Source organism: Spea bombifrons, chromosome 4 (genome assembly GCF_027358695.1).
Source record: "Spea bombifrons isolate aSpeBom1 chromosome 4, aSpeBom1.2.pri, whole genome shotgun sequence".
In the NCBI taxonomy this organism is placed as follows: domain Eukaryota; kingdom Metazoa; phylum Chordata; class Amphibia; order Anura; family Pelobatidae; genus Spea; species Spea bombifrons.
Genome location: NC_071090.1, coordinates 91,269,353 through 91,292,917, shown reverse-complemented (window position 1 = coordinate 91,292,917; position 23,565 = coordinate 91,269,353). Strand labels below are relative to the sequence as shown.

General features: G+C 38.5%; 1 protein-coding gene across 1 annotated transcript in view; it reads right to left on the bottom strand.

Moving 5' to 3' along the window:
• Positions 1 to 10,740: 10,740 nt before the first annotated feature.
• LRRC28 (leucine rich repeat containing 28) overlaps positions 10,741 to 23,565 on the bottom strand; it is a 46,812-nt gene continuing 33,987 nt past the window's right edge. Inside the window, exon 11 of the mRNA XM_053462377.1 lies at positions 10,741 to 10,812. The gene's annotated coding sequence lies outside the window, so the exon portion shown is untranslated. The remainder of the gene's footprint in view (positions 10,813 to 23,565) is intronic.

Here is a 23,565-nt window from a genome sequence, read left to right as displayed (position 1 = left end):
TGCACTACACCCTCCTTTCCGTTGCCGCTTATAAACACTCGGTCACCTATCATATCCTCAGTGCTGCTAAAGCAGTGATACCTCTCTACTGGAGGAGGAGGGAAACCCCGCCAATACAAGTGTGGCTCAGCAAAATGCATTTCATTTCCCAAATGGAGGAATTGGTATGGACCTCCCGTGGGAAGGAATTTCAATATAACCAGCGTTGGTTTTGGTGGAGGGAATTTACCTCTTCCTCTCGATTCCCTGGGATACTCAATGGTGTCTGATAGCTTTGATTTTCTTTACTTTTGTCCTGCCTTCCCGGGATTGCTATGGTTTGGGGCATGTATCCCTTTTCATGCTTATGACACACTGTTTCACAAGTTGTTGTCCTAGCTAACCTACACAGACGCACGCATCGTTTCTGTTTGTGTTACTTTCTTTTTTGTTTTGTTTTTGGGTTTCACTATGACATGGTTCTCCGGATATTACCCTCCGGCCTGACTGCTTGTCTCTTGTGCTGGTCTCACTTTTCCAACAGATACCACTCCGACGCATGATCTGGCCCGCTGCTCGATCCTACACATACCAATATGCAGTTGGTTTTCACATTTATGTATCTCATGTTGCTCGATATGTATCTCTTGACAACCGTTACTTGTAATGTCTCGTATCTGCTTTTGCGATTTATGTATCCTTGAGCGGTTCTCTGGTTGCTGCTCGATCAATGTTTTTACGAGATCTATGTGTAATCGGTTACGACTGTATAACATTTTGGTGCACTGTGCTGTATTTTGGTATTTTTTATTATGAACCTTTCAATAAACGGAGAATTCATAAAAAAAATTGTCACAAGATCTTACATATTCATAGAATATATGTTACTTGTAGTATTACAACTTAATCAGATTGCTTCAAAGATTACCAGTGAAGTTTATATAAATGCTGGGGGCACGCATTTAGTATTCCAAACCATGGTATTGCCATTATCTGGCCTCATAATGTATGGATCAGCAGAAAGTTTGGGAAAAACTCAGCAAAGCAATTTATCTTAAGATGACAGTAATACAAACTGCAAATTCTAATAAAAAATGGTTCTACTTTTACCAATATGTTACCACCGTGTGTGGAGGATGGTTTTACAAAATCCTTCTTATTATATTATATAGCTGCGTGTCTTAGAGTATTATCATGTGACATACGGCTGGCTGAAGGTCACTTTGTCATTGCCAAGGACCACAGGGGTGTGAGAAGGAGAGGTGCTGAGAGACATAACAGCTGCTACATGATGTAAGCCAGCTCTTAAAGGGACATTCTCTATTCCCTGAGTCATGCAATAAATAAAGTGTTTTATGTACGCACTCACACGAACACATATGTGAAAGCTTATAGTCATTATAGTCTAACTTTAGCTTGGTAAATAAGGGACAAGGAAGTAATCTGAATGACAACAGTATTAGCAGCATTATGGTATTAGTAGGTAGGATGTGGGGCATAGAAATGTATAGAATAGAGTGGACAAAATGATAATATGCAGGATAGAATGTGAAGAGTAGCAGTACATAGGGGGATATGTGAAGGATTAGTAATTTTAGGATCTAAATTGAATGAATATTAAGTAAAGGGATTGTTGGGAATCAGGATTTAATAACGACCTAAACAATAGTGATATGAAGACTATAATGTAAAGGGAAAAGATTCATGGAATGTAAAATAAGGATTTAGAAGATGCATATGTGTTTATAGACATTATATAGATATAATATAATAATCTGAATGATAACATATATGACATAATGTGCTAGTTAGTGATATGAAGGGGTTATATAATGATGATGATATGTAAAAATTTATAATATGTAGAGGAGAATGTGAATGAGGATGGCATCTGAAGTACGATGATTTGTAATGTGACATGGTAAGAATTCCTTGAAACCATTTGCGCTTCAGATCACACCAAAGACACAAATGTTTCTTGGAGATGAAAGAGAAGAGCTTGTTTCACACCATGGGAATCTTTGGAGTTTAAATGACTGCGAGGCCCCAGCAACAACTGTATCAACCTGCGCAGGAGCTCTTAGCCCAAATGCTAAAGGTGGAAATGGCACAAAACTATAGTTTTGTATGAAATTAGGTTTGGCTACATTTTTTCTGTCATTCAGGGACACATTTTGAGATGACACACAGAGGCGTATATTAGTTAGATAGATAGACAGATAGATAGATAACCTACACACTGATTCACGTGCACACACCGTGCACAGAGAAAATACATTTTATATTGTATATATATCTCACATACACACTGATTCACATATACACACCATCATATACACGTAAACACATTCATATTATATATATAGCTCACATACACACCAATTCACATGCACACCCGGTCACATTCACAGAAAATAAATTTTATAAGATATATATATATTGTATATATATTATATATATATATATTATATATGTCTCACATACATACTGATTCACATATACACAATGTCACATACACATAAAATTTTATATTATTTTATATTAATTATAAGGAAGCCTTGGGAAACGTGTTGATTTCAGCTTTAATCATATATTTATATTATAATACGATCATTATAGACATAAGCAGTTTCAGATAATTAACCCCTGTATTACCAGACATGAGCAGATTCAGAGTATTAACCCCCTCTATTACCAGACATTACACACGCAGTACACAAACAGACAAACACAGTCACATACACACACAGTCACACACACATACCTGGTGTTGGCAGCAGCCTACACTGAGCTTGAGGTGAAGGAGGGACTCAGCCTATCAGGAGATCCTTCTGAACTCTCAGTCAGTCAGAACTCTCAGAAGTCTCTCCTGATTGGCTGAGACCTCCTTCAATGCTTAAAGTTCCATTGCGGGACTGTTCCTGGCCACCCGAGGCATGTGGTCACCCTATAATGAAATACGCATGCTTATTTATGATAACACAGACTGATAGACAGATAGATAAATAGATAGATTATAGAAAGTTATGCCCTCTCCCCCAGAAATGTAGCCCTGATTTATTTGACATTTGCACACATGCTGTTTCTAATATCCTAACTCATTAATTCAGTGTAATCTCTATGAATATGCAGACTGTTAAGAAGAAGTTGACCCTGCAGCACCTAGCTCTTCACGTAATTGATGTAAAGTCACCTATAGAATTCTCTCCTCATTAATTTGCAAGTCTTTCCTCTTCTCTTCATTGCATAGAACAGTCAATTAAATCTCATTTTTTTCTGATGAGCTTAGAGCTTTTTTCATAATTAGCCTATTATTCATGGCAGGCACAGGCTGTGCACATCCTGACTGTGTATCCTTCCAGAAAGCACTTCACTTCCAGTTATACAGCAGACGGCTTTACAGCTCTGTCTTTTTTCTACAGGAAATATCACTTTCCTGGTGTACCTCAGTTTCGTACATTTTACAGTTTAAAGGACACTAACCCAGCATTCTTAAAGAGTCAACATTACCACAAACATCTTCAGATTGATATCAAGATGCCAATTATTTTCATCTCCTGAATGTTTATGATGAAAATCACGCAGCCGGTTACTATATATTCTTCATTTGCTTTCATTCTCAATTTTGAGATTCATTCGTGATTTGACCAAGAAGTGGGATTGGATGCAAAATGGGCCTGTTGGTTGAATTAATGGTCGAATTCTCCCCAGAAATATTTTTTCTTTATTTAGATTATGCGCATAATAGAGACAAGGCACACAACACACAAAAGTCGAAGCGTTGTCTAATTACATATTTGGATTACATGGTTTATATAACTTCTTATACTTCTTACCTGCTTCTAATAGCATGCATCATTCTGATTGGTTACTTTTCAAGCAGGTTACGCCTCTTAGTAGAAATGTTGGCGCAACTCATGATATATCATAGACTAGACATTTTCTACTGTCTTTGTCAGCAATAATATTTATGATAACATAAGCATTTTTCTAACATCCCCCCTGTGCTGGGCTACACAGATGTAAACATTTTAAGCACCAACAACACTTTTTTTGTATATGTGTAATTGTGCATGACCAACAGTGTTTAGGAAGTATTGGCAGCTGACTGGATCCTTTCTGCAAACCTTCTATATAATTTCTGCCATATGTGTTTTGAGGTGCAATATCACTAGGTCTCTTACCTGGGTTTCCCCCTTAGTTTAGTGATGTAACGACCCACTGATTGTGGGAAATAGTAAAACGCACATATTATTATAAACCTGGCAATTCTTTCAAATTGAAAGGTCCAGTCACCAGGAGTATGCCAGGCAGTCTGAAGGAATTACGAGACAGGGCATGTGTCCAAACAAATTGTTTACTTATTGTAAGCAATTGTTTACAACGAGTTGTTATAGCCAGTGTCTACACTGCAATGCCACCCACAGTTCCCGCTATCGACAATGTTACAGAGGCCCGCAGCTTGTCCGTGACAGCTTCCTGGAGTGTGAGTCACATAATAACACATCAGAAATCACAGCGGAAATGTCAACAACCCTGCCATCTGTCCATCTTCCTTTAACCAGGTACATTGCTGGAGGAACAGGGTTTATGTGGGAAATACCAGAATACGTAGCCTAAAAAAGTCATGTTCTCTTAACTGTCCAAAAGAAAAGGAGAAACAATTAGTATTTTAGTTTCAGGCTCATTAACAAGAACGCCAGACCGAGAAATAAAAGTGCCGGAAGGATTCAATATTATTACAGAGCAAAATTTATTTTGAGTGCGGCATGCTTCACTGCTCTGTGCCGAAAAAGGGTCCTCATACAAGCAGCATTCATCAGCAGGCAGTGGCTTTAGCAATAGAATAAATATCGCCTTGCATCTTGCATCTGAGGTCGGATATGGAACTGGGAGCCAAAGATATTTGACGTAATTCTAAACGTTTGCTGCATGTAGTAAAATTCTTCAGATTAGTACAGTTTGAAGTTTGCTGCACATGTTGCCAGGATGACAGAATGATCAACATGTGGTTCACCCTTCTGTGTCCCTCTCTGTTCCTGGACTGCAGGAAAATGTTACATTTTTTTGTTAAATATAAATATAAATGTGTTTAATTGTGTTCCTGTAGACTGTAAGCAGGCCTTATAAGTATTAATATGAAGATGGATATTTGGTCTATTTTGAAAGTTCTAGTGTTCCTGCAACACTTCTAAAAATAGTGTAATTATATTGTACACCAACCACTGAAGCCGAAAATGCCTTATTCAGGATGTATCATTGTCATTCAAGGAAGGAATGTACAGGATTAAGAATGAGGCCTTGCATGTGACAAATTCAATAGGCTCCATAAATTAATTTATTACAGAATCATGACATCTTATTCTATATGTAAAGAAAGATAGCAAAGTAAATTACAAAAATATTCTATGATCTATCTGCGTATAATAAAAACATTTTCATTTTCCTCTGTGGGTCTGTCACTTTATCTTGAAATGCAGTATACGGGAAGGTCATGGTGCCACTGAGCAGGTGACAGAGGGGAGAGGACATGCTCAGTGTGACAGCCTTTAAACTGTTTGAAGGACTTCACAGTCCTCATTTTAACCCCATAAGCTTCTTAGGATTCTCCAACCTGCAAGAGAGTATTAACCTACAAACAGCTCATTGAATGATACTGTAGCCTTGGTAGATAAAGACTCATTACCTGCGCCATATGTGTAATTATCTATGTTAGACTAAGTGCTAGGAAACAGGACTGCTCACGTTCTGTCTCTTTTGTGTTTGAATATCTTAGCAATATGTTTGCCTTTCCATTATATTTTGAAATTTGTTGCTGCCATATAAATGCATTATTGGGAAAAGTTTTTGCCTCTTCATATGCAATGTTTCCAACATCCCACGAAAGACATAGGTCTGCCCCCTCTTTAGATAGAATTTGAGCATCCACCATGAATAACTACAAATTAAAAGGCTAAAAACATATCAAAACATAACATTTTACACCAGATAAGAACCATCTGGCCCATCACAGTGTTTTAGCATCACAGTCTACCACCTGCTATGTTCACAGCTCTGAACAGTGACAGCTATGAATGCATTTGATACAGATAGACATTTAGAGCATTCTGACCAATTAGACCAATTAGAGTTGGTGAAGTGGCCTCTTCTGCAATAGCAACCAATTATGACCATATATGAGAAACATGAAGGGATATTGCAAACATCACAAGTCATTTTTTGTAATAGACAAAATGCCATTTTTCTTAGGTAAGGTTTTAGTTAGTAGTGTAACCAAGCCATAATTATTTTCTGTAAAGGTATGTTGTGGCACAAATTATAAATGTATGTCATTGAAAGACCATTTTGTGATTTCTACAATATAATGAGCTCACTCCTTCTTATGTACAATGACATCACTGTAGATATGAATGATTATCTCAAGATCGTCTCTTCCCCAGCACTTAAAGAAGGGCCGTCACTCAGATTATCGCAGGGACATTATCCCCAGTCTCTATTAATACTTCTATATGTAACATGTTCATTACAGATTTCTTTATTGTAACTTAAGTGAGAGGGATGTCACCTTGATACCCCACCACCTCTTCCCTCATGAACCCAGGAAAATAACTATTCACAAGAACCATGAAGCTATTGGTCTGTCCCGTTTGATATCTCACTGATATCTCCAGTTTGACCACAGCTACATCTAACCCTGATTTTGCCTCCTGACTCTGTCACATTGCTGACTTCTGGTCAGGGGCGTACCTAGAGTATTTGGCACCCGGGGCGGATCCTGTAAGTGGCACCCCCCCCCAAATGTAAAGACATCTACAAAATTATGTTGGCAAGAATATTTATTGCACCAATTTGTAAACTGTATGTTAACTGTAAACAACAAGAAATCTGAAAAAATAAATTAATAACTTATAAGTAAAATAAATAGGTTTAAATAACATTTACTGAACATATAATAGTGCTTTCTTTAATAACCCCCCCCCAAAAAAACAACAAACACAACAAGTTTCTAAGAAGACCTAACAAATGAGTGACAAACATTACAAATTAAGTACTGGCTAAGCAGCTAAAGACACTATAAACTAAAAAAAATTCTGATATTATAATCAGGAGTCACCATAACATTGTTCTCTTTTCATTTAAGCATTTGCATATATAGTGGTGTTGCCATGTCGACTCATGATTATATATACCATATGAACCAGACACTGACTGTGGTATAGCATGACACCTATCACTATATACTGAGCCAGGCAGTGACGGTGGTACAGCATAATGCCTATCACTCTATACTGAGACAGACATTGACGGTGGTGCAGCTTAAGTAATTTCATTATATATTGAGGCAAACATTACAGTGAAACAGCATAACTCCTATCACTATACACTGAGCCAGATACTACAGTGGAACAGCATAACACCTATCACTATAACTGAGCCAGATATTGATGGTGGTACAGCATAACCGCTATCTTTATATACTGAGCTAGACACTTATAGTAGTACAACATAACTATCATTATACACTGAGGCAGACATTGACAGTTGTGCAGCACAACTGCTATCATTATATACTGAGACACGCGCTGACAGTAGTACAACATAACTGTTATTATATACTGAGGCCCACATTGCCGGTGATACAGGATAACACCTATCACTTTATACTGAGCACACATTGACGGTGGGGCAGCGTAATCCATATCACTATACATTGAGCCTGACATTTACAATAATGCAGCATAACCCATATCACTATATACAAAGCCATTGATGTGGTGTAGGCCTACCACTTCAGTGTCTGGCTTAGTATATAGTGGTAGGGGTTATGCTGCATTATTGTAAATGTCTAGATCGATGTATAGTGATAGGGATTATGTTGTACTGCCCTCAACTGCAGATCAGGGGAAGACTGTGAGAGTCAGTACAGCCTTCCCTTCTTCTGACTGCACCGTGACATTGGGAGGTCCTCTCCCCGTAATCATCCCCAAAGTCCATTTGTCCCCTACGTCACTAAACCACAACTCTCTTTTAATTACTCCCTGTAGTTCAGGTGTAGATCAAATAAACAACACATGGAAACATCACGTGTAACTGAATAAGACATAAATATCCTGTATTTACAGGTATACATAAATAATGTATGGAAACATAGCATTGCAGGTATAAATCAACAGAACACACAAACCCAGCATTGCAGGTATAGAGCAACTGGAAATCACTCAGCACTGAAGGTATAGATCAAATAAACAACACATGGAAACAGCACCCCAGGTATTGATCAACCGAATAAGACATACAAATCCTGTATTTGCTGGTAAACATAAATAATGTATAGAAACATAGCATAGCAGATACAGACCAACACATTAACACACAAACCCAGCTTTGCAGGTATTGATCAATTGGAATTCACATAAAAACTCAGCATTAAAGTTATAGATAAAACACCCTAAATTACAGGCATAGATCACAGATTGCACACCCCAAAGCCAGCGTCCACATTGCCCACATAGAACCTGACCAGCACCCTGCGGTGGGGGTGCAAGGCCTCTGTCTCCCAGCTCTGCCACTGTACGGAACAGTATAGAGTGATGGGAGTTATGATGTACTTTAGAGCATAATTATAATGAAAAAGACATTGGAAATGGTACAGCATAACACCCATCACTCTCACACATTTACCAATCAACACTTACCAATCCACAGATTCCACACATACCAATCCACAGGTTCCACACATACCAATCCACAGGTCCCACACATACCAATCCACAGGTCCCACACATACCAATCCACACATATACCAATCCACACATATCAATCCACAGATTCCACACATACCAATCCACTCTCACTCACTGTCACTCAGTCTTAATGAATGATTTCCTACCTTCTTTTCTACCTCTTTTCTTCTTACAGCAGTCTTCCTCTTCGCTCCTCTTCTTCTGTCTTCTTCCGGGTCAGAGGGCACTGTGGGCGCGGCTTCAGTGCCGCCGGGGTTTGTTGTCAGATCCCGGCGGCACTGAAGCCGCGCCCACAGTGCCCTCTGCACAGCAGCAGTTGCCGCGCGGATCGCGAGGGAGCAGTATCGGAGGTCTTTAACAGACCTCCGGCTCCCTTGAGTGATTTTAAGCCGGTTCAGGGGAACCGGCTTAAAATCACTCAAGGGAGCCGGAGGTCTGTTAAAGACCTCCGATACCGCTCTCTTGCGAGCCTGCTCCTCCAGCGGCGGACATTACTGTCCGTCTCTGGAGGGGTGCCGGGTGCCGGCAAGTTGGCACCCCCCTGATGAGCGGCACCCGGTGCGGACCGCCCCCCCCGCCCCCCGCTAGGTACGCTACTGGCCGGAGGTCTGTTAAAGACCTCTGATACCGCTCTCTTGCGAGCCTGCTCCTCCAGCGGCGGACATTACTGTCCGTCTCTGGAGGGGTGCCGGGTGCCGGCAAGTTGGCACCCCCCTGATGAGCGGCACCCGGTGCGGACCGCCCCCCCGCCCCCCGCTAGGTACGCTACTGCTTCTGGTTATGGACCTCATGTCTAGGCCAATCACAAATCTATCTTTTGTGCAGATCTCCATTTGAGCTCCATTCTGCTGGCATCATCCTCTGTGGCTTCTCTGCTATTCCCAGACCCTGCCTTGATGTATGATGACCACCATTTCATTCTCTGTGGTCCACCTTGCACAAGACCACAGTAGAATCACTCTGCTTCACCTGCCTCCAGCATTTAGGTACAAGTGTGACATTGGCTCTCCCAACTCTATTTGCAAGCTATGACTTTTACATGAATAAATTTAATAGCCCTATTGGGGTTTTCTTTCATCAGAATGGTGCCAAATGTATACGTATACATTTCTGTAATAAAATAAAAAAGAAGCATTTTTTTTCTTGTTGTTCTTCTCGTTATTCACAACTATTTGTTTTCAATAAATACCAATCAATGGTATTATATCATTTTAATATGCAAGGATAAATGTGTAGCATTGAGTTTTTCTAATAATAAGAGATTGATGGCAAGAAATCAATATTCAATTAGACTAACCGCTAGATCTGTCTGCAGAAATATTTGGGTCATTGCCCAAACTGGAAATCAATTTTCTTTTATGCAGCATTGTAGAAGGTGGCTATTGTTACGATTTCATCATTAAAAATAGTTGAAGAATGTGGAAGTGTACATTTCACAATGTTTCTTGATTTTGGTAGTATTACTAAATGTAAGTATGAATGATAGATATAAAATGTTAACTTAATTTAAATACGTAAAGGGATTTAACAAAAAACACGTTTATTTCAACGTACTTACAAGTTACTTTAATAGAATTCTTCATTGGTGGGGCTATGTGAGAGAGTAAACTACCAGAACCAACTGAAGAACATCATGCTTGTACGGAAGCCAGTGTCATCCATCCAAGCAGGCAACAAGCAAACACTACAGTTATTACCAATTTTGAATTATGTGTGAAATATTTTCTCTGTCCCCTATTGTTATAGTACTACAAAATCTACTGGTGCTATATAATTGTAATGTATTACCCCCAGGAAGATTTTGAAAAATGTGTAAATGGGCTAAATTTCTATGTTATACAAATAGTTTAATGAAATTTACATTTTCAAATACATTTTCTCATTGATTTTTAGTCAATGATTAAACCACAAACAAAAAAAGGGGCAAACATCTACATTATAAGTGAACTGGAAATATGATGTGCAAATTAGAAGATGTTCACGCAAAGGAGGCAGGACAGTTTTTATAAAACCAGGAGATGTTAATAGATGCTAGATCTTCTTGGTGGTTGGACTCCATGATGACCAAGAACAGAACAGGGGAGGCAACCTCTAGCACTCCAGATGCTGTGCCCTACTAATTAAAGTGATATTCGGTCAGCCATGAGGCAGATTGAAAATCATGATAAACCAAGATAAGTATGGCTCAGCAAGTCCAGAGATACTGGGTATAGCAGCAGTAGGCCACAATCTGACAGCTGTTCTCCTGGGGAAAAAACAATGAAAGGGCACTGCTGTCATTAATATTGACAAGACCCAGGGCAAGCATTTGCTTGGGCCCCCACGTGCTCCATAGCATTCAATCACACTGCACCCCAACATCAAAAACAAAACACCCAAAAAAGTACTTGCCACACTGATTTTGCAGATTAGGAGGTGACTTTCAGAGTCAGTGCGGCCTTCACTACTTCTCACTCTGGGGACATTGTCCTCACACCACATGTGCAGGGCAGGATTCTTGCTGGTCCCGTGAGTGATCTGAAAAGGACGTGCAAGTCACAAACAGGGCCGGCATTAAGTGTTCAGGTACCCTGTGGCACCCACATCATCACCCCGGAGTGCTTTTGTCCCCTACATCACTGTGCCATGCCTCTCTTTTCGTCCCACATGTAGTTCAGTCAAATAAACAACACTATCACTCCAATCAGGCCTCACTCCCATTATACCTCACTCCAAATACACACCCTTCCTATGACACCCAGCTATCACATCTAACACCCATGACACCTAGACACCTCACTCCTATCACACCAGTTAAAGGTATCATCCTCAAATTATATATCCTCCTTTAAAACAGGCTATGTAAATAAATACCTATACTAAGTAACCTCGCTGACAACTTCAACAGTTATTTGTACATTTATGCTGTCCACATATCACTAATGGAGTATGTTTCTGCCCTCTTAGATCACTTTCTATAAAATATAGAAATAAGCTGGTTGTTCAGAAAATAGTAAGAACAATAACGTAATTTCTAAGCTGTAAGGCAAACTATCAGACATGTTGAAGTATCTGAGCAAGGTGTTAAGAAAATTATTTTAGGGAAGAGCTCCAATACTTGCTCAGAGTAGGCCTGCACTAGAACATCTTCAATCATTATCATTGCACTGTATACCCTACTCTTTAAACCATCGAATAAGTTTGGATAATGTGATACTTTAGGGCACAGTTCCATTTATAAATAATTGCACTCCTAAAAGCCTTCCTTAAAAGTACTGTGGTTGATGTAACTTACCCCTGCATCTCTTCCAACTCATTGTAATAATCTTGCCCTAGAGGTCTATGTACTAAAGGGATCATTGGCAGTAGAGTTAGCAAGATAATTTTGTTCTCATTCCCTCACTTTATTATTCATTATGAATGGCCAATGCTGGTAGATTTTTGTTCAGCAAGAAGAGCTGAACTGGTCCTGCATAATATGTATTTTTAACAGAGAATAAACACAACTTCCCTGTATAATCTCCAATCAATGTCTGCTTAAGTGAATAGACCCAATAAATAATCTCTTCCAATAACACATCTAGACAAAATTATCTTGAACAGGGCAACTTCTTATCAGTGCAGCACAAAATTCATCTAAGGAACCATATGTTGCATTCTGCCTGTAATGTTACTTCTTTTGCATAATGGTACTTTTGCATTACCCGTGATGAAGTCCAGCCATTGGCGTCTCTCCTAAAAGGAACAGCTTTGAATCAATAATAGTAAACATTGATGATTACAGTGGTCCAGAGGGCACTGAAGCAGCTTCAGGAAACGTCTGGGTAATAAGACTGAGGATGTGCAGCTTGGATCTATCAAATGAAAAAAGGATTGAGACAGGTTAGAGTTGTGAAATAAAACTAGGAGTATGAATAGGAGTTTTGAATATTATAAAAAAAAGTTCTAATACAAATTTGAGATTTCTGTCACGCTTTGCATGGACCCATGATATTGTATAGTTACTAATCTACATCTTGATCATCTATTTCATTTTAAATGTGCAATGTACAAGAAAATCACACATAATGTGGGAGAACGTAGTACAAGCTCTGGAAGTGGTAGCACAGAATCTGTGAAAGAACCAATGGAAGATGGACAGTGAACTCTTCAGAGGTGAATGATAGACAGGAACAGGTGGACCACCGTTCCAAAAAGTTGTATTTGCTTTTAAAAATGATTAACTCCATTTCATTACATCCATTAGGCCACTGTTGATTTTTTTCTCAGCATAGTCATTTTTTAGTGATGCCTCAGCAGGTTGAGAATTGTAGTCCTCTGCACAGTATAGTTATAGTAGTTTAGGCTGAGAAAAGACTCGCGTCCAACAAGCTCAACCCTTTTCCTATTCCTTGTTAAGCATTGAAAACTTTTTAAATTGTTGCTCCCTTTGGAGTCTCAAAAGTCTCAAAAGTTAGAAATTCATCAGGAACATTCTATTGGCTGGTATGGCGATTGCTCCCATTTTAACATTTTGCACAATAATTGCTCTTAATGAAAAAATATGTAATGACAAAAAAAGTTTAATTCTATTATACACCACATTCTTTATTTGCCATATCAAAGTATCAAAGTATCTAAAGCTTTGATATTGTTGAAATTACCCCTTGTGTGTGTTCTACAATGCAACAACATCTAAACGAAGGAAGCTGACAATATAACCTTTCCTGCTGGGTGTTGCCAGTATACAAGGAGAAGAGAACATTTTACAAAGAAGTTCCAACAGTGAATTCAACAAAGTGCATTAACCCCACAACTAAGGAGAAAAACCCTGCTTTCTTACAGCAGGACTCGTACAAAGCCCAAATATGGGAACTTTTGTGCAGAAGAGACCAAAGCAAACCATGTCTGTATAGAAGCTAAGAGAGCAGGGCAAAACATGCACATCGCTTAAGGACAATGGCGATTTCTAAATCATTTCAGGGAATATGAAGCAGTGATTAAAAAAAAAGAAAAATATTTTTATGTTAAATAACTGCTAAATGGGAAATCACCAACACAAGTAAGCAAAGTGGATGCAGTGTCCTGGGAAAAAATGTTTCAAATGGCAAATGAAACCAGCTAGAAATTTATTTTATTGAGTCACAAAAGTCATACATTTCATGCATCGACAAAACCTGCATTTTTCTTTGAGTATGAGTTAAAAGGTGTGACCCATCTAGACTAATACCAAACATAATGATTCATATTAATAGCTTATGATACTTGCAGCTAGAGATCTTTCTTCAAAATTGGTCTGAAAAACACAAATAACAATTGGCCTCGTCTATGTCACATTTAACACTTTAAATGTGCAATTAAAACCAACAAGTTCCATTTTAGATGGATCTCATCGTTTCTCTGGTAAAATATAATTTGACTTATGAAAAGCATCATATTCCTACAGGTAATTAATATTTCCTGTATCAATTACCACACAAGGCAAAGGACTTGAAGACTTCTTTCAGCTTCAGTCACAAGTGTGTTACACGTTGATGTATATGACACTTTGATTTTACAACTAATTTATAAAATGTTCCAAATAATTTTAATAATAACAGTATTATACATCTAGTCAAGTTCAAAACTATTTCTTGGGCCCTATTATATGAAGGTAAATTGTGGGATTGCCCAATTCAAAGCAAAATGCATTAAAAGATACCTTTAGTTGGGGCGTACCTAGAGTATTGACACCCCCAACTTTATAATATTAAAACACCCACACAAAAAAATTAATGCTAGAAAAATATTTATTTCACACATTTGTAAACTGTATGTCAACTGGAAAAAAACTAGAAATCTGAAAGAATAAATGATTAACTTATAAATAGATTTAGTTTAAATAAATAACCTTTACTGAACCAATAACTCCCATCACTATATACTGAGCCAGACATTGGTGGTGGTACAACATAACTCGACCCCTATACACTGAGCCAGTCATTGATGGTAGTGTAGCATAACCCCCATCACTATATACTAAGACTCTGGAGTAATTTCTGTTACAGTTTTATTAATGTCTCTCACGGTTTGGTTTTGTGACAGTTCTGGGACTAATTGCATCCTCACCTCACTAACCCAGTGATAGAGATGCCAGACAGTCACCAGCCATGAAGAGTTCATTGAGGCTGGCTAGCTGTCACAGGTAACGCATAACACTGCACAGAAGGTTGCGAGTTTTAAATTGCTTTTTACTTGTTTATTGATTTTTTGGACATGTACTTATAGCTAACAGCATTAGAAAATATATATTTGTTTTAGAATTACTACTTGAATATGGGGACTTGGTACATGCAGTGGTTCCTGATCAGCTAATGTCCCACCACAGAAGAAGGACTTGGGGAGGTCATCAGTATTTGATTAACTGAAATGAAAAAACACTTTTCACATAATTATTCCTTTTTGTGTCATCCTCCTCTTCCTGAGCAATACCCTTTTAGATCACCGACCATTTATTATCCTTTAGTAGAAATTTCCTAGGTAATCTTGTTATACATGTACCACTATATAGTTGGTTATATTTATTTTGGGGACAGTCAGTATGAAACGCACCTGCTCTGTGGTTAATAACAGGAAAAGCTACAAAGGAGAAACCTAAGAGACAGTAAATTTCAAAAGACCTTTTAATATATCATGCAGCAACCATCATTTAGAGTTTATTTTTCTACTTATGCTACATGAAAAATACCAGCTTTAAAAATGCCAGGAAGTCAGACTGTACCTGTGCGGTTGCTATATTGTTCACAAAACATTTCCTTTCAATACCTTTATCCTACAACGTCATTTTAGGGAAATATCATCTTTTACAAGAAACACTCAAACAGAAAAAGGCACAAACAGTAATTTAAAGCATTGCACAAATAACTGATAATATATGCTTAGCCACATTTGTGGGTGTAAATGAACCATGGTTTTACCTGGAGGATGGTATTTCAGCCGGTTGTTTGTCGTAAATGCTGCAATGATTTAAGTCTACCAATGTCAGGGCACAGAATTTTCAGAGCATTGTCACTCAGATCCAAGGACTGCAGCTTCACCAGTGCGCCAATGGCTGTAAAGATTATGGTGACTGGTAAACAATGACAGCATGCTGGTCCGGTGTAGGTAGTTTTCATATGACGTAGGTACAAGAATAAATCTGTATTCGGCAATTGAAATTCCTCTTGAAGAGAGGGGAAGGACTTTATCAATCCATTTTCAAGAAGCTTGCCAATCGTGTGTATCCCTTTAGTTTGCCAGTTAGCTAGATTAAGGGCTACAGTGATGAATGTGACCATTATATACTGAGGGATCACACTGGGCTTGTGAGTAAAGATCGGATTTTGGGCTGCTTTATCTGAGGAAGCCACATCAACTCCAGAAGATAGTGTGGGGATGATAGCATAGATTCAAGTTCCACTCACAACAGTGTTTCATGGGATTTGTAGGCTAGGAGTAGTTGACCACCTCCATAGCCTTGAAATATAGGAGCTGCAATAGCCTAAATGAGATTATAGGTCTCCTTCTTTGCCAGAGTTGAAGGCCCCTTGGTATTGTCTAAGAATGCCAGATGGAATGTGGATGGGGAGTGTTTGGAAGAGGTACATATATCATGGTAGGGCTGCCATCTTTGCTGCCATAATGTGGACAATCCATGAGATCTAAAATTGTGTCCATGTCTGCATCAAGTATTTTATAGAGGCCCATAGTTTACCAAAGTACACTTGGAACAGAGTATGGTATGATTTGGTGAACTGGATGCCCACATAAGTGAGAGTTTCCTTCTGCCAGTCAAAAGGGAATTAGACAAGCGAGGGCAAAATAGCAGTTTGGTCGGTTAGGGCAAGGAAGATGTAGTCAGCAAATAAATTAATCGTATATATGCGGTTACAAACCTTGAGGCCTGCAATTTTTGGGGTGGTTTTAATTTTGAGTGCAAGAGGTTCCAAAGCTAATACAAAAATAAGGGGTGACAATGGACAACCCTAACCCTAGTGCCATTCGTTATGCCAAAGGCATCTGACAAGAAGCCAGCATAGTTGACCTTGGCAGAAGGGAATTAATAAAGTACTAAAGTAGCAGCTATAAACTCTAAAGGAAGCCATAGGCACATATGGTTTTGTACATATATGTCCAGTTTAACTGATCAAATGACTTTTCAGCATCAAATGAAAAAAATACCAGCTACATATTCCCCTGTTGCCCCAGGAAACAAGGTCAATTACTTTTCAAATATTTTCGGAGCCTGGTCTTTGAAGGATAAATCCCACCTGGTCTTGGAAAATTAACAAAGGTAATAGCTGATTGAACCTGTTAGCCAGTATTTTAGCATATAGTTTCCTGTCAGTATTTAGTACAGAGTTAGGCATGTAATTAGCACAGGCAGTGGGCATATTTCCTGGTTTTGGGATTGTTATTGTGTTAGCTTCCAGCATCTCTTTAGGGAGCTCTCCAAAGTGGACGATACGGTTAAATAACTTTGTCCGTTGTGGTATCAAAATTTCCTGGAAAGTATTATAGTAGAAATTGGTAAATCCATCTGGACCTGGCACTTTGTTGTTTTAGAGTTTGGATAGCTAGCTTTATTTCTTCAGGATGTATTGGATCTGAAAGTGCTAGGCCACCTGGAACCTCAACAGTGGGTAGTTGGATGCTTGTCAAGAAGGTGAGCATGTTTTCCAGAGTGACTGAAGGATCCCCCTTTAAATTACCTACCTGTGAGTAAAATGAGGTAAATTGATTTGCGACTGACACAAAAAATATAAAACTTCAAAAATCCTGGCGGGGTAGTCACACAAAGCCAGGTTATACAGAAGAAAATGAGGAACACAGGGTTGCATTTGGTAGCCAGAGCAAAACACAGGGGCAACGGAATCATGCAAGCTGCAGGCTTATGTAGGCCAGAGCAAGGTGGAGTTACAAAGAACCGCCTACAGCACACAGTGAAAATGCATAGAGCTAACAACACTAGAGAAATCTCAAGTCTGGATGTGAAACCATGACAGGATTGCAAATTATCTCACCCTTGTCATTTAGCTAATGTGCAATTCTGGAAGACATCTCTTGTTTGCATAGCTTGCGAGCCAGGTGCCTGTCCTCTTTAGTATAAAATATTTGTTTTGTTCGCCGTAAAGAGAAAACAGCTTGGCTTTGCAACTTGGTTTCTTTCCTGGCATCTAAAATGAGGTTTAAATCCCCACAGATTATCAATCTGCCTCTCTTCATTGCGTAGATAAATTCAAATCTTTTTTTGAGAAATGTGATTTGAGCTGATTTAGGGGCATAGAACATAGAAGTTAGCTATAGTTACTTCTTCGTCATTAAGGTCACCCACTGGGATCAGTAGTCTGCCACAAGGGTCACGACATTTGTGGTGAAGGTGAAATGACCAATCCTTATGTATCAAGATTGTTACTCACATACTTTCGTGTCTGCCATGTCAGCATGATGAATAGGAAAGTATTTTTATCCTTCAAACCATTGACCGTTTTATCCTGGTATGGAAACCTTGTGACCCCAGAAGCTGGAACCTATACCTCCTCACCTACCAGTACAATTAGAACCCACACCTCACCACTAACAAATACCCAGGCAGCCACAGTTCTAGAGCCATCAAACAGCACCCATAACATTTTATAAAAATAGAATGACCCATGCCCTGACCATCGTTTTTTATTAAATCATTGAATGCCAGTAGGGGAGTGTCATCATTTATTAAAAAAATAAAGCCAAAATGGAAAAGCCATGTGTGAAAAAACTAAGTGAACTCTTACTGATTCCATAGGAATTAGGATGTTAAGTAGAAGACAGGTGCTGCCAATCAAATTCCCTTTATTAATTGATCATCAGCAAGTGATACCTGAAGTTTTAGCAGTTTGCTGGTCAGGAGCATTAACACAATGCCAGGGAGGAAAGACATCTGTAATGATGTTAGAGAAGCAAATGAGGCCATTTCTCAACAAGTCCATCATTTTACAATGAGAAAGATTATTCAAAAGGGGAAAACATTCAAGACCATTGCCAATCTTCCCAGGAATGAACATCCCAGAAAATTCCACCCAAGGTCAGACCATGCAAATGTCTTAGGTGAATTATATATGATTCTGCAACCCTTCTGATTAAAAATTATTTAATGATCCCCGCTACTCGCCGCCTAGCGGCTTCGCCCCCAACCACATGGGGTTTCTGCCTGCGGGACTATTTCTTACTTGATAGGGTCCCTCTCCCTTTGGTTGTTTACAACAAATCCCAACATGCTTTTGCTTTCCAAGTATGGTACCAGTATCTGCTATGTCACTACTTCCGGGCCTTCATTCGCCGCCTTATTCTCCTTGCCTACACATGTGAATGTGGCCCTTGCTGGTATTGTTGATGTTCCACTATGTTTACACATGTTATGTGCAAACCTGTCTGTTACGGTGTATCTGCATTTGTTTATTCTGTCACATGCTGTGCCTGGTTGTCAATAAAAATCTTTTAAATCGAAAAAAAAATTATTTAATGATATTATGTTGGAAGACACGCCCCTGCAAACCCTTACCATTGCCAGAATCAAACCAGCAGTCAATATGGAACCATACAGACCAATTATGTTAAAATCCTGGGGAATATTGGCAGGTTGCAGGAAATTCTTCCACATCTCCTGCACCTTTTTCAGTGGGGCTTTGTGAAGGGGTCAGCACCTAGTAGTGGGTAATCTGAGCTGCCATAGCATTGGATAGCCTCTCCAAATATTTCTAAATACTCTTCAGCTCTGGTTAGCCTAGATGAAGAGAATGCCTTCAACCGGGTGGCATGGCAACATTAAGAAAAAGTTCTCAAATTTCAGGGAGCTTTGCAGAATGCCGAAGACTCAGATCACAGTCAGTGGCTTGCATTCAGAAAGGATAACTATGAGAGGTGTCAGGGAAGGGTGGGCACTTTCCCCTTTACTTATGCGAATGAAGTGCCTAAATGCCAACCTAGAGAAAGGAGGGACAGACTTTTCTTCCAAAATTGATCACAATTTATCGATCTCTAATCAAATGAAGTTAAACAAAAATTGTTCAGACAGTTCAGAGCACTGGATGCAATTGTAGAAGACTTATTGCAAACATCCCACTCATACAGAAGTCTAACTCCCATAGCAAACAGCAAGATGCATGGATGAGACTGAGAGACCATAGATGTTAGGACAGGGGCGGGGACTGATGGTGAGGGGGACGGCTATACTGGTTGGTATGGTTGGTAGACTGGTTAAATGTTTTAAGTTTGGTTAAATACACAGTATGCTATATGAAACAACTTCTTGTGTATAATTTTGTAATGCACCGTACGATTTATTTCATCTTCTGAAATGATTTGTCGGTATGTGAGCAATATACACTCGGTATAGAATAATACTTCACTGCTCTAGACTTGTATGGTATGTGCACCATCTGGTGGCTAACTGACATAAGACTAGTTTCTCACAATTCGTAAGCTTCTGGGCAAGATTTTCAGGTGGCAAATAAAACCTCAAATAACATTACACATATTAAAGATGAAGTGAAAACAGTTATTTCTATTTAATGTATATATAAATTTATATTTTATATTTTTTTCATATTTTTTACACATAATAGGATGAACTATAGGCAATAATTCAGTCCTATTTTCATGCTAAAGTTTCTTATGATATGAACAATGCAAATAAAGGCCTCTCAAGAGAAAAGAGTATCTTTTACACAGCAGTTTCTACATTTTAAAATCTGTCTTAATACCTGTGATCAATGGTCAAATTAAGGCGTACTCATTTCCAATTTTTGCACACTTCAGTAGAATTATGTGAATCAGTTAGGTAATTTCATATATATTTCAGATTTCTGAATGTTTCTTGGTTTTATTAGAAGATATTAGAAGAGGCATGTTAAACCACCATGGTAACTACAAATCACACCAGTATCTGGTTATCATGGTGACAGCTTCAAGGTCCATTACCTCTTACATACAGAAGTGCAAAAGTTTCAAGAAAGGAACATGAAAATAAGTTTTCATACTATGTTATATTAAGGAAGAACAACCACCATTTTTTTACTAGTACTAGATTAAAATATTGTGCTGTTCTCTTTCGTTTTTGCATAATAAGTTTTCTGACAGATGAATATTATCCATCTGTGGGCATAATTTTTTATCGTAGCCCAATCTACTAGAAAAACACCCTGACTCCTTATCATACTGCCCGTGGTAAACAATAGAATTGCTCAAACTGGTGGACACTATGATTAATGAATCAGCTCATTGTAGAATTTGTGCGGGGAAATGCACCAAACATATCACGACGGACAACAATGGCGGGCTCCAAGTCTGCAAATAGAGGAAGTTTATTGGGACAAAACAAGATAAAACCAGGGTTTTGTCAACTACTATTCCAGAGATGTGCTATATATATATATATATATATATATATATATATATATAGCCCAAATGGGGATAACCCTTAACTATAGCCGTGAGAAGAAGAAATATTTGAGAAAATGTAACCTTGATTAATGAATAGGTAGGTAAAAAAAGAATATTAACCCCCCACTGAACAGAAAGTGTCAAAAAGACATTTGAAAAATGTAATGTTTGAGCAGGGCCCTTCTCACCTGTTGTTTCTGTAAGCCAAATTGCGATAATATATACTACTTGTTATGTCCTGCCTACTCATTGTACAGCGCTAGGGAATATGATGGCGCTAAATAAAACAATAATTAATAATTATAATGCATGCATGTTGCTAAATGCTTAAGTGACGATCTGAACCTAATGTCATAAGTCACTCAAAATTAAAACCAATTAAAAAGCATACACTGTTGTGAACGGCCCTACAGATGGAACAGGAGCTTTGCTGCCAGCTACGCTAATCTTCTAAAGTATAAATAAATAAGCATGGAAGAAGGCATGGGAAAGTGACAAACACGACAACCTACATGTTTTTTCAAAGCTAACCTACATTACTGTATAAAGCACTGGATTTCACTCCCAAGGAGAAAACCATATATTTTTTTCCCATTGGACTTTCACATGTACCCTATACAGAGTAGGACCCTGTACAGAAAAGGGCAGTATGTGACACTAATAAAACTTGTACTCTATGGGGACTCAGGATGGAGAGCACCAGGATATGATGTCTACATAGAGCATATGTATGTATGTATGTATGTATGTATATATGTGTGAGCGTATATATATATATACCCTTCCCATATATATATGTGTGTGTGTGTGTGTATGTGTGTGTGTGTGTGACAGTAAATTAATAAGCAGGAACCAAGCCTGTATTACACAAATGGAACCACTGTTACATTAGAGCCAGAGGGGGCGTGGATCACTTGAACACTAAGATACAGGAAGTGGAGAGTCCATGGGAAAAAAGGCTGGGGAAGGACAGCAGGGAGTGGGATAATGGAGGTTTGGGTGAAATAGGTTATAAACAAAGAAAAAGGAGAGTTTTAGTTTTTTGCAGTAGCTTTTTTTGCCTGTTTTTCTTTACTTTTTTGTTGATCAAGCTACCAATATGCACTTGCTGACCTGAAACCAAAACACCCACACAGTTCCCCATACCTATCTGTTTTGGCTTTAACTGAGCATATAAATGAGCCTGCCTTGGGTTTAAAATATACCATATACTTTGCACTTGACTGTTTATGGACAGAGAGCCAACACACCACTGGGGGACAAGGAAGTGTTGAGACCTGAGCGCAGCTGCAAAAACAGGTGGAATGCAAAAGCAGTTTAGCTCTTCATAAATATGGATCTGTGTTTAGGCTTGGTAAGAAGAAATGGTCCACAGCAGTACCGTCTCTATCAAATGATCCATTTCCTGTGCTACTGTTTAATCCTTGAAGAACAACACTGAAGAAATGACTCAAAATAGAAAAAGAAATCTGCCCCTCTGAGCCACTCAATGTGTCACTAAGGCCAACCTTTGGGCTGAACTCCTTGACAACAATAAGCATGTCAGGAAAGTCACAGAACAACATCCTGTTGATGACACTGACCAAACAGTGTTGCTGTAATGCCTTGATGTTCAGGCATTCAGCAACACCGAAATCTGCAGCAGGGACCCGATATGATCTGATATTATGACTGCTTCACAAAGCGATCACAACCACCATAACGAAAAACTTTGCCTCTCACAAGATGGTGGCCCCCATTAAAAAAAAATAAAGTTTTCAAGAGAGCAAGCCCTAAAATTAGAGCTATACTTTCACTGGCACAGACTGATCAGTAGTTAAAATTCAAAAAAATACACACCTCTCAAATGTGGCCTTTTATCTCCTAAAAAAACAGACAAACCCATGCATAGGTGACATCGCCTGTACTTAGGAGATGTTACTAAACGCATATTGGGGTGACATACTAGGAGCTGTAAATTCATACCTGAAGTACAATTTGTGTGAAAAAACACAAAAGAAATTTACCGCAAAGTTTGACAAAGGCTGGTAGTAAAATTAGTGCATGGAAAGTTTTAAAATACCACCATTTGAAATATCTTAAGGTTTCTAGTTTTCATAAATATATGGTTTGATGGGGGTAAATTGAATTGGCCGGCATTAAAGATGTCCCAAATAGGACATGGGGACAGGATTTGGGAAAAATGGTTTTGAAATAGCAAAGCACTACTTATACTTATTGCCCTATAATGTAGAAAAAAAATCAATTTAAACATTAGGTATTTCACTCAGGACAAATAGTAGAATCAATTTAGCTACTTTGCTTAGCTTTTGTAAATGCGGAAAAGATTTTTCAAATAGAAGTAAGAAAAAGTGCTTCTTTAAAAATGTTTCACCATATTTTATTATTTCTTTTATAGTAAATTAGATTATTTGATTAAAATAATGGTATCTAAAGAAAGCCCTTC